Here is a 13,332-nt window from a genome sequence, read left to right as displayed (position 1 = left end):
TGCAGGCTCACTACCTCGTATTAAAACGGAGTGGTAGGAACCTTGGGCACATATCGCGGGCGGGGTCTCATACGTGAGAGAAGCCAGCCCAATTACAGGCACGAGTCACTGACCGAAAAATGCCTCCGGGTCCCCGACCCTCTGATCGATATCAACGCGACCAGCAGAGCTGTCTTCAGGGACAGAAATATACTGAGTCGAGGATCGAAGGGATCTGACGCGGCTTGTGTAGCGAGGGCGAGATCCTAAGAGGGCATGAGAGGGGGCGGGGTGGATTAATTCGCTTAACGCCCCTGAGGAACCGGATGATGAGGTTATGCGTTCCCACGGTGCTGCCAGCCACCGCGTTATGAGAGCGGAGATGGCAGCCACGTAACCTTGAGTGTGGAGGGCGACAGCCTGCTCTCCAGCTTCTCTCGGCGTAAAGAAAGCACAACGCTGATCTGGCAAATTACGGGGGTCTTCTCAGCGAGAGACACACCATTCAGTGAATAGACTTCACGTCAGGGCATAGGCGCGCTCGGGGAGGGGGCTCTAGCCCGAGTGACGGTATTAGCCACCGCAATCGGAGGTTACCTAAGTCTTCCTCGCGTCTAAAAAGCTCCAAAGATCGGCGAGGGTGCCAGGTGGTGCCCTGTCCCTGAGAGAGTAGGTGCTCTCTCGAAGGGACTGCCAGGGGAGGGCTATCGCGAGGGAGAGCTCTGACATCCAGGTCCGGTTGAGCCAGAGGGGCGCAACCAGCAACCTGTTCCTCGTCCTCCCTGACCATGCACAGTAACTGCGCGAGCAGGCTCACTGGGGGAAACGCGTATTGCGCGTGCCCCGAGGCCAGCTGTAAGCCAGTGCATCCGTGCCGAGAGCGCTCGGTCAGGGAAAGAACAACTGGCAATGAGCGATCTCGGGGGAAGCAACAGATCGATCTGGGCTTCCCCGAATCGCGCCCATATCAGCTGAACAGACTCGGGGTGGAGTCTCCATGCTCCAGGACGCAAGGCTGCCGTGAGAGTGCATCGGCTGCACGGTTGAGCTTGGCTGAATATGAATGGCGTGCAGCGATTTCAGCCGCGGATGACTCCAGAGGAGCAGACGGCGGGCGAGCTGAGACATGCGGCGAGAGCGCATACCCCCTATACGGCTGATATACGCCACCGCCGCCGTACTGTCCGTCCTGACCAGCACGTGTTGCCGCTCCAGCACCGGAAAAAAACGGTGGAGAGCGAGGAACACTGCCAACAGCTCCAGGCGATATGCCAATGCAACTGGGTACCTTTCCACAGGTCCGCAGCCGCATGCCCGCAACGCACAGCCCCCCAGCCCGTGTTGGAAGCGTCTGCTGAAACGACAACAAGACTGGACGCCTGTTCTAGAGACACCCAGGCCTGTAGGAACGAGGGGTCGCTCCAAGGGCTGAGGGCGCGGCGACACAGCGCAGTAACAGAGACTCGGTGTGCGCGCGCGTGCCATGCGCGTCTGGGGACTCGATCGTGAAGCCAGTGCTGAAGTGGTCTCATATAGAATAATCCGAGCGGCATGAAGCGGCTGCGGATGCCATATGCCCCAGGAGCCTCTGAAATTGTTTCAGTGGGACCACTATTTTACTGTCGAGCTCTCTCAGACAGTACAGCATCAGCTGAGCGCGCTCTCCGGAGAGGCGCGCTGCCATGGTGACCGAGTCCAGCTCCAGCCCGAGAGAAGAGATCCTCTGCACGGGGGCGAGTTTGCTCTTTTCTCGGTTGACCTGAAACCCCCACAGGTGGAAGTGCCAGAGCACTTTGTCTCTGTGCATAATCAACTCTGTGCATAATCAAAGAGAGGGCAAATTCAGCCAGTCGTAAAGAAATTGAGTATGCAGATGCCCGCGAGCCGAAGGGGCGCTGAGGCACCCTCCGCGGGCTTGGTGAGGACCCGCGGAGACAGAGAGAGCCCGAAGGGGAGGGCTTTGTATTGCCAAGCTCGACCTTCAAACGCAAACCGCAGAAACTGTCGGTGGCGAGGAAGAGTGGAGACATGGAAATACGCGTCCATCAGGTCTAATGCTGCAGACCAACCCAGAGGACGAACGCACCGGAGGATGCGCTTCTGCGTTAGCATTCTGAACGGCAGCTTGTGCAGGCAGCGGTTCAAAACTCGCAGATCTAGGATTGGCCGTAACCCACCGCTCTTTTTGGGCACGATGAAGCGTGGGCTGTAAAACCCGCTCTCCATCTCGGCTGGAGGGAGCGGCTCGATTGCATCCTTCGCCAGGAGGACAGCAATCTCCTCTCGCAAGACAGGGGCGGACAGGGGGCTGACCCTGGTGAATACACACCCGTGACTTGGGGGGCCGTTTCGCGAACTGAATCGCATAGCCGAGTCTGATTGTGCGTATGAGCCACCGCGAAGAGCTGGCCCGCGCTAACCAGGCAGGCAGAGCTCTCGCTAATGGACTCATCGCTACAATCGCTGACGTACCAGCAGTGGGGCAGCGCGGAGTGGGTGTGCTGATCCGGGAAGCTCGCGGGTCCCACGGAAAAGCTGGAGGTGAGATATTTGCTCTCACTCCAAACCCGAGCTCCGGAGGGGAGGCTCGAGGGATGGGAGAAAGGAGACCGTCCTCCCAGCGCTCGTGAGCCACTGGCGAAACGCACCGAATCTGCAAGCTAGAAAGCATAGCGTCCCAGACTGGCAGATTTCGGGCTGTCACATCTGGGGAAGTGAAAAGTGCCCTTTCACAATGTTTTCATGGCAGTAAAAAGTGCCGTTGGAAATGGGGCCCCGCCCTCCAGCGGGGAAAGAGCAAGTTCCCTCTTCTCCAGATGGCCTGTCCCAGGGGCGCTTCGCGGTCCGTTGCCGGACTTAGCGGCGTTCTGGGCAGGGGGGCTGCCTGCTTCCGAGGTGCCCGACGCGCTCGCTTCGCCGAAGGCGTGTGCGGGGGCGGAGCAGCTCTCGTAGGCGGGCGCCTTCGGCGAGGAGCAGGTATGAATGGCACGGCGGGCGGAGCGGGCTACGGACCGCCGATAAGACATCACCCACCAACTGCTCTCTCACCGCCTTGAATTCCTGGGTGAATTCACAGACAGTGTCGCCGAACCTGGCTGGGGATATGGGGAAGTCAAGAAAGCAGACTTTGTCGACTTTGCGCATATCAGCCAGGGGTGGCGCTCCTGGACCACTAATGTGGACATCGTCCTCCCCAACGCACACGCAGCGGACTCAGTAGTCCGAAGAGCTAAGTCGGCGGCGGTGCGAAGCTCGTAAGCCTGGGTTGGACCCACCCTCGTGCAGCTCGGCCAGCGCCTGCGCTTGGTAGCGCTGGTAGGTGGCTATCGCATGCAAGGCGGAAGCAGCCTGGCCCGCAGCTATGTAAGCTCTAGCTCCGAGGGAGGTAGATAACTTACAGGCTTTGGATGGGAGACGAGGCGAACCCGCCAAGAAGAGGCGCCGCGCGGATTTACCGCCATCGCGCACTCAACCTGAGGAATCGCCACATACCCCCTGGCTGTTTCACCGTCAAGAGTGGTTAGGGTGGAGGAACACGCAGCACGAGCAGAAAAAAGTGCTTTACAAGACCGCGTGAGCCTACTGTGCACCTCCGGGAAGAAGGGAACGCCCCTCTAGTCGGTCCGGCCGCGGAGCTGGGGGATAAACCATCTCCAACCCACGGCCGAAGCAGCCCGGGAAAGCACGGCTAACATGTCCGTTTCAGGATCCGTAGTGACAGCGCTCACCAGCCCGAAGGGGGCGAGCGGGTCTGGATCATCATCGGACAATGAAAGCCCACCCTCCGATGCCGCGGTGGACATCTGGTCTCCGGTGTCATCGGGCGTAAGGGCTACCATCTGTTAGACGGATCGCTTCCCCCGCCCGAAGCTTGGATGGAGCGCTTAGAGGAGCGGGAGGTCCGCGGGCCCGTGGGCGACGGATTATCTCTCGCTGAAACCCTCAGATCTACCCGAGTGCCCGCTGCAGAGCAGGGGACAACTGGGGTGGTTCGCCCTTTTGCAAAGGCTAACCGCGATCTTGCGCAACAGTCATGGCATCGCAATGACGACATGAACTGCCCGCGAGCAGCGCATTAACATGCTGGACCCCCAGACATGTAACGCAGTGCCCGCGCCCATCATCCGAGGACAGGAAACCACCGCATCCAGAAACGCACAGTCGGAGCGCCGTCCTGATAAGGACGTGCTGCACGACTGTGTTGCTCTTTCTGTGAAGTTTGCAACTTTATACGCACCGCTCTGGAGGACCGGACCCAAAGAACGCCAGGCAAGGGAGAAACCCAGCTCGACCGTCTGCCACTGCGTGTACACACTCTGGACCGGGAGAATGCTCTCGTTCGCTCAGAATCGCTGGTCACAGCAGGAGGAACCCTCATCGACTCGATCAGAAAGTCTCTGAAGCGAAAAGGAAAGCGTCTGCTGGCGCCAGGTGAGCTTATATACTCAGTTGATTGCTTATGCCGCTCACCTGCGCAGGCTTGCGCTGCCAATTCATTCTTAATTGGCCCGTTCAATACTCTTTCAGACGAGTAGCTTCTGAACCGAACCTCCCAATGCGTGGATTTTACAATCAAATCCACTTATAGTGCTGAAGTTCCCCCCGAAGGGGAACTACAATTACTATGGTATAAATACAGCACTACCGCATACAAAAGAGAGATCAACTTAGAATGTCACTTATCAGTTTAGTAATGATTAGATCAGCTGTAGTTAGAAATTACTATGTTTTTCTCTTCTAAATTCTTATTATGCCCTCTCTGTCGCCGTCTTGTGGAAGAACAGCTTCAACCGTTTTTACTCTGCTCAATGACATGCATCGATGCGCTGTCTTTACGAAATTATGAATATTTAAAATAGGCTCTGTCCTTTTAAATAAACTGCATAGTTGCTAAACAACTACATTCTCAAGCCTCAAAAAAACATTATGTTGTCCAACAGCAGCAATATTTGTCAAACTGTAGAGTTTCCTCTTCTTGTTGCTGTATGTGGGCAGAGTAATACACAAGTGTGAAGGGTGAAGAGGGTGACGAAGCTGGACATTTTAACCGCAACATTGCGACAGGGTGAGACATTTCTTTTCATAAAATAGCCAGTAGTGTTTTGTTTATATCACAGCTTGATGTTATTCACATTTATTCCTTTATTGTTTATCCAATGCCTTCATAAAGATTCAGTAAAACTGTAATACATATGCCAGGTCAGTAGTTGGTGCTGTCACATTTACACTAAACAGTACCTGTAAGGAAATGATGGCTCCGCAATGATGGCTGATGCTGGGTTCCACACAAATGATTTGTTTTGGGACACCATGAAGGACTTCAGTTAGCTTATTAGGTTTTACAAATATAAGTGGATTGCGCATAAAACAATTAAGTTGGCCTTCAAAAAGCTCAATAATTGTTTTGTTTCAGCTCATTTTAAATAAGTAGTTTGAACAAACAGCAAATGTTTTAGTGTATTATTGTACACTATGAACAATAATGTCATGTATTATTAGTGTAGTATAGTTTGTCTCCATATTTGGTTGTAACGTGAAGTAAATCCTGATGATTTTTAAAGACTCACATTTTCAGGTGTTGACATGGAAATGACAATAGCAGCATTTTTCAAAACTTTCACTTTTTAACCAATTTCCAGATTTGTGCATTTCCAGTCCAAAAAAGCAAAAGGCAAAACGCATTAAAAAGTATATCCTGTATTTGGCTGAAAATGTGTACACAGCCCCTTGATGTTGCATGTCCTAGTTGCCTACAGTATTTGACTGCTTTATTGTGTGTGCAAATATCCCAGACTGGGCTTGCCATAATTTTTCAGACTTTAGGGTTCTCTTCAATTGTTTTTTTTTTAAGTGTTTACACTTTTGCTGAAAAACCTGTTGCTTTTAAATCAATTAGTTTGCTTTACTTTAAAGAAATGAGTAGACCTTTTGATAAACTATGTGGCATGTAGGCTCAGTGGCTAGCATTGTCGCCTCACTGCAGCTATATATATTTATTTATAGTATAGTTATACAGTTAAAGTCAGAATTATTAGTCCCCTGAATTATTAGCCCCCACCCCCCCCCTTTTATTTTTTTCCCAATTTCTTCAACACATTTCTAAACACAATAGTTTTAATGACTCATTACTAATAACTGATTTATTTTATCTTTGCCATGATGACAGTAAATAATATTTTACTAGATATTATTCAAGAAACTTCTATACAGCTTAAAGTGACATTTAAAGGCCTAACTAGGGTAATTAGGTTAACAGGTTAGGGTAATTAGGCAAGTTATTGTATAATGATGGTTTGTTCTGTAGACTGTCAAAATTAAATATAGCTTAAAGGGGCTAATAATTTTTATCCTAAAATGTTTTTTTTTTTAATTAAAAACTGCTAGAACTTTTATTCTAGCCAAAATAAAACAAATAAGACTTTTTATCAGACATACAAATAACAAATAAGACTTATTATCAGACATACTGTATATACTAATATATATAGTTGTGTCAAATTAAAAGTTCCAAATTGCAACAGGTTTTTACTTTTTTAAGTAAAGTCAACTTTTCGCTTTGCGAAAGCAATGGGTTTAATCACTGTTTGTTTGTTTTTTTAAGTAACCAATCGATTTTAACAGTAAAAATGTGAATGAGTGACCAATGACAACAGCATGCTTCTGATACTAGACAACATTTGAATTATATAATTGTCATAAAAATCATTGGTCCACATTGGTGGAGGTGAGAAACCATACATTTTTGAATGCTTATATCTTCTAAATGTAAATTTCAGCTAATTAACCTCAAATCGATACCAACACGAAAACTTTGATTTGATGACGCTCTCCTTTTGTTGGACAGATGGAGAGCGGTGGATCGCCACATGCAGAGGACTCTCGATGTGTTGATAGAGATGAGGGCTGCTGGACAGATCAGAAATGCTGGCTTTTGACAGACGCTGCACAGATCTTTCTCTCCAGATCAGCAGCTGAGGAACATCTGGAGACACTGAGCTGCAGGAACAACGCTGAGGAAACTGTCGCACCTCTTCGTTTAGGTGATGTATTTAGTGAAACCTGTGATTAGTTTCATTATAGTTAACTATAGTACTAACTACAGTTGATGTCACAATTATTAGCCCTCCTGTGAATTTCCCTTTTTTAAAAAAAACATTTTAAAGTCAATATTATTAGCTAACCTAAGCAGTATATAGATATTTTTTGATTGTCTAAAGAACAAACCACTGTTATACAATAACTTGCCTAATTACCCCAACTTGCCTAATTAATCTAATTACCATAGTTAACCCTTAAATGTCACTTTAAGCTGTATAGAAGTGTATTGGAAAATATCTAATAAAATGTTATTTACTATCATCATGGCAAAGATTAAATAAATCAGTTATAATAGTTGTACTGTAGTCCAGGGGTCCATTCTTCGTACCTCGCTTAAATGATCTGAGGATTTGACCAATGCTGAATATTTTAATCTTGATAACTGATCTCTGGCTAGTTTGGTTCCTCAAAGTTTACGAATAAGATTAAAATGTCTGGTTGAACTGATCTGAGATCGCTGCTTGTGTTGTGAAGGACAGATCTATCGATTCTCAAAATCATGATCAGCAATGCAACAATTGGCTGACGGCACAGCGACGTAATGACATCATCTGATCAATCTTTAATTATTTATGTGGGCAAAATTACAGAAAATTCGTTGTAAACCGTAAATGATATGCAATATCTTTCCACATTTGTTGTGGCTGCAGGCTTTACGCTTTCATTTAGCAATTTATTCAGTGTTACATTTAGAGCTGATTTTCTTATAGTAAGCCTATTCAACTTAATCAGCCTAAGGAATAACTTAAGGAATGACTTATAATGGTTTCCTGGATCGTGTCAAATCATAAATAACCAAATCCAGCTAATTGAGTAATCCACATAAGAAGAACGGACCTCAGATGAGTAACAAAACCACAACAACAGTGAGATATATATATAGATATATATGTTGATTATCGAGAAAAAATATAGCTTAAAGGGGCTAATAATTTTGAACTTAAAATGGTGTTTAAAAAACTAAAAATTGCTTTTATCCTAGCCGAAATAAAACAAATAAGACTTTCTCCAAAATAAAAAAATATCAGACAAACTGTGAAAATGTCCTTGCTCTGTTAAACATCATTTGGAAAATATTTAAAAAAGAAGAGAATTTTTTTTTTGAAGGGGCCTAATAATTCTGACTTGTACTGTATGTATTTATATATATATATATATATATATATATATATATATATATATATATATATATATATATATATACATACACGTGTGTGTGTGTGTGTGTGTGTGTGTGTGTGTGTGTGTGTGTGTGTGTGGGTGTGTGTGTGTGTGTGTGTGGTTGTGTGTGTGTGTGTGTGTGTGTGTGTGTGTGTGTGTGTGTGTGTGTGTGTGTATATATATACACATCATGTGTGTGTATGTGTATATATGAAGAATTTTTTTTTGCTTCATAATTATCAACACCACATGTATAGAAAGCACATGATAGAACTAATTAGATTTAGTTGTGTTTTAATTGTAAATCTTTTACTGTATATATATTCATATATATATATATATATATATATATATATATATATATATATATATATATATATATATATATATATATATATATATATATATATATATATATATATATATATATATAAAATAAGAGTTATGATAATATAAAAAATGATAAATACAATAAATATATTAAATTATATATATTGTTTATAGAGGCTCATTAATAAATATATCACCTATCTTTATTAATATTAATATTAAAATAATAATATTAGTATCAGCGGAGTAGCAGTAATGAATAGGTTGAAAGTAAAAAGCGCCCGACCAGAAGGGCCCGTCAGTCCTCAAAGTTGACATCTTGATGTGAGCCAATCACCTTGATCCCTGGGTTTCCCCTTTAATTACCATAATTACAAACCAGTCCCTAATTTTCAGCCCTCAGCGGGCCCTCCAATGCAAGAGACTCTAAATCTATGGAGAACATCTCAGTGAAAGACTGGTTACACACATTTCAATTTAAGAAGTTATTCCTCCCACAACAGAGAAGCAGGCGATGTGTGTTGTACATGGCACGTATCCTAAAATCAGACTCGGAGCCGCCACTGAGCCTGCCTTTGCCACGGGATGAATAAATCAGGCTGGAGAAGAAGCCCGTGAACAAGACAACCATCTGCTGAAAAGCATCGTAAATCGTGTTCGCTTTGAGAAACGTTTGCATCCCTTCAGTTGCTCTGGAAGGATTTGAAGGACTCATAAAAGACTTAACAATCACTCTTTTCTGTAACAGCAGTCTAAATACAGGAGATTAAATGAGTTTTTCCTCATGATTTAATAGAATGAATTGTTTGTAACTTGGGTTAGTGTTGCTTTCATAGACCTGTCTGTTAAGATTTTGTTTTTTATTATTATTATTATTATTATTATTATTATTATTATTATTATTATTATTATATTATTATTATTTATCAGTTGTTGTTGTTGTTGTTGTTGTTATTTTTTATCAGTTGATATTAGTATTGTTGGTGTTATTATTATTATTATTGTTATTATTATTATTATTTGTCAGTTATTATTATTATTTGTCAACTGTTGTTGTTGTTGTTATTATTATTATTATTATTATTATTATTATTATTATTATTATTATTATTATTTGTCAATTGTTCTTCTTATTAATAATAATAATATTTGTCATTGTAATAATTATTATTGTTGTTGTTAACTTTTATAACTTTTTTTCTCGATTTTGATAGTCAAAATACAACTTTTTTTTTCTTTTGCAGCAGTTTATCAATTTTTACAGAAATCAGAAAATACACATATTTTTATGTTTTTGTTTTCCCTTAAAACATAATGAACCATAAATCCCCACTTCAGCAGCACTTATTTTATTCATATATTTAGCCTGAAGTTTTTTAGAGATATGCTTTGATACTTTGCTAATTATATACAACATTTTATTCTACAATGAATTTTAATTTAATTTTCTATTGTTTTATTTTATTTTATTTATTCACTGTATTTTCGGGGTGATATACAGTAAGATTGCCCAAATCCCGCCTGAATAAATTTTTGACTATAATGTCCAAAATAAAAGAATAAAAGATTATTTTATGCTCAATTATTCAGATTGTGTGCTAGAAATGCATGCAAATTGAGATTTTTAACAATGTTTTAATTTGCATAATTAAACAACATTTAAGAAAGCTCAAAATAAATTCTTTTTTTTTTCTTTTATTCTCACTTTAAAAAAAATACAAATTACCAAAATCGTCAGTTTCATTGTGACATTTTCCAGATTGAATATAGAAATCAAAAACATATTATCTCAACACAGTGCCGATGTTAGCTATACCTAAAATAGTCTGTTTGATCTTAAGCTAACTTTGATCTGCTTCAGATCCTGGCCTCAGATAAAGGACTGCTGGATGAAAGCCTAAAACTAGTGAAATTTGTATGGCTCTGAAACGTTTGACTTTATTTCTATAGTATCATTTAAAGCTTTCTCTCATCACCTCATTTTATGGGCACTTATGGAATGTTCATCAACTTTTAAAAGATATTTTTTTTTAAATTAGAGTTAATTAAGCCATATACATTCTTAATCACAGAATATCCAAACATTAAACTTGGAAGTAAACTTTCTTCCTATATTTACTTTAAAAATATGACATGTTTTGTACCTGTGTGGAATGATATTACTAAATACACTATTGATTAATTTATTATTATAGATTTTCTGACTAGTTAACCTTTTAAAGATTTTATTAAGAAGTATATTGTATGGACTTAAATTTGATTTAAACTTATTTCCTTTTTTTTTTTTTTTCACAACACAGACAAATTAGTGTCACCAAAAATTATCTAGGAAAGTTACTTAGAGTAAAACGCGATTGTTCTATATATCTACAATCAAAATTATATCCTTAGAATGGTAATGTCTAAATCATTAAGCTATTCAAGTCAAATATGTTAACATTATCATAATTCAACAATTATCAAACAAGTTAAATCAATTATAAAGCTTTTAATGATACAAGTACAGCACTTTTTAATCTTTTAAATGGATTTTGTGTGTGTGTGTGTGTGTGTGTGTGTGTGTGTGTGTGTGTGTGTGTGTGTGTGTGTGTGTGTGTGTGTGTGTGTGTGTGTGTGTGTGTGTGTGTGTGTGTGTGTGTGTGTGTGTGTGTGCAAAGTATAGTTAATAGTTGTTGCATAATAATTTTTTTTGAAAATTCTAAAGAATAGCACAACTTTCTTTCGCATGTGTGTTGACAAATAACATTTTATAAAGCGCTATAAACATAAACTGGATCTTAACTTACAGCTTACAGTATAGGTTATGTTAACCTTTTGAAACAAACACCTTTAAATCAAATTGAAGCTGAAGTAAAACGTTGAGTGTCCGCTGGGGGGCGGTATTGACCCTTGATATAACACAAGTGAGCGTGAGCTGAAAACTGAACAGAGAAAGTCATCAGCTGTCGGTGCCGAAGAACAAATAACAGAATAAATGATAATGATCAACATTTATTTGTCTTTGAAATTGATCAATCGTTAATACAAATGAAAAACTATAACTTATAAATAGTCTACAATTTATGACAAAACATACAATCAAAGTATTAGAAGGTAGATAGTCTATTTATCCGAATTGCCAATATGATTCGTGTGTTGTTGTTATTAATTTAGTCAAAGTGGTTATCCACTTACCCAATCTTGTTATTCCACCAAATAATCATAAACGAAAATTTGCGTAATTGTACAGTTTTAAGAAACTTTTTTATGAATAACTTTTGCGTATAAAATTAGAAGGAAAATGCAACGCCTGTCTTTGTTAAATAATGATAATCTGGTTTAATTAATACGTTGTTTTATTTCCAATCAGTGGCGATTCCATCCAATTCATCATTTGCAATGGATACAAATAACTAAAATATATGTTTTATGATGTTTTATATTGTTTTCAATTTTCTGAAAAGCGCGAAGGTTCATTATAGCAAAACGCATTAACGGATGAAAGTAAATCCGAACATGAAAGTTCACTGCCACCTAAATTTACCTTATTGTGCTCCTCACTGCCATTTGCAGGATTGACTTGTTTTTTGAGGATTTGTCTAGTTAAGTCATGGTGAACCCGTTTTCTCCAAACAGCTACAGGTTTTACTTAATACGGAATAAAAAAGTATTTAGCATATTAATGTGCCTTTATCGATAAAGTTATTCTATCTTTAATTGTCGCATGCTGTACAAATGGCAATAAATAAAAGAAAAAATAGCTGAAATTAATCTAACTTGTGTAGAATAAAATCTATAACTGAAATTATGTATTTATGTATTTTTACATTAAGACAATTTGATGTTATGATACTTTAGAAAGCAGAATAGGTTGTAACTATAAACAATTGATTACATTTTTTAGCATAAAGTTACTGACTTATCTGTCTTGTTACATTTTTTCTTTGTTTATTTTACATTTCTAATTGTATTTTGAATGTTTTACAAATTTTATAACCGTTGTCTCGTATTGTTTTTATTATTATTACTATTGTTGTTGTTGTTATTAATATTATTATTATAAGCAATTATAAGAAGTAGTAGTCTGTAAAAGGGTATACATTTTTGTGCAAATCCATTAAAATGTAGTTTGTCAATTGGTACTTAAATGTAAATCTGTACATATGTAGGCTAATACTGTTTGTAAATCTAGTCCGTTTTTTGTAGCAATAAAAGCGCTTAGCATCGTTAGATGGCAGTGATGCTCTCAGTGCGCATCATCGCGCCGCGTGAACAAACACCGCACTGCTATCAAAGAAATAAGAGGCAGCTTTCAAGTTATGTCTGACGTGTAGCGACTGCGCTTCATTTACTGCCATAAATGTTTGTGCATCGTACACAAAACAAAATATTGTTGTTTCATTTTGAGGATTATTGTTATTATTGCAACTACTATAAAATATATAATAAATAATAATGCACAGAGATTATTATTATTAGGCCTAATTATTGTCGCTGTCATAATATTATTACATTGTTGTTGGTGGTTTTGGTATGATTACCCTTTTTATATTTATTCGATTTGTGTCTGGTTTCATTTTCTTAGTTCTATATAATTAATATTATAACAACATATTAGCTATTTAATTGTGAAATGTGAACTCTTTAATAACTCAGATCGCATTATTGACTCCGTGATTCAAACTATCCCCTCCGGAAATTGATTTTTTTTTATTAAACTATTTAAATCTGATTTTATTTATTTTGAATAGAAAAAAATGGAAATAATCAAAATACACTTTGTAG

General features: G+C 40.3%; 1 protein-coding gene across 5 annotated transcripts in view; it reads left to right on the top strand.

Annotated features, from left to right (window-relative positions):
- lmx1bb (LIM homeobox transcription factor 1, beta b) overlaps positions 1–13,332 on the top strand; it is a 144,758-nt gene that overhangs the window by 4,591 nt on the left and 126,835 nt on the right. For all 5 annotated transcript variants that reach the window (XM_087263385.2, XM_087263383.2, XM_087263382.2 and 2 more), the window contains exon 4: positions 6,824–7,019. The gene's annotated coding sequence lies outside the window, so the exon portion shown is untranslated. The remainder of the gene's footprint in view (positions 1–6,823; positions 7,020–13,332) is intronic.

The sequence above is a fragment of the Danio rerio genome, chromosome 8 (genome assembly GCF_052040795.2).
Source record: "Danio rerio strain M-AB ecotype USA chromosome 8, GRCz13ab, whole genome shotgun sequence".
NCBI classification, from domain to species: Eukaryota; Metazoa; Chordata; class Actinopteri; order Cypriniformes; family Danionidae; genus Danio; species Danio rerio.
This window is presented reverse-complemented; position numbering and strand designations above follow the sequence as displayed.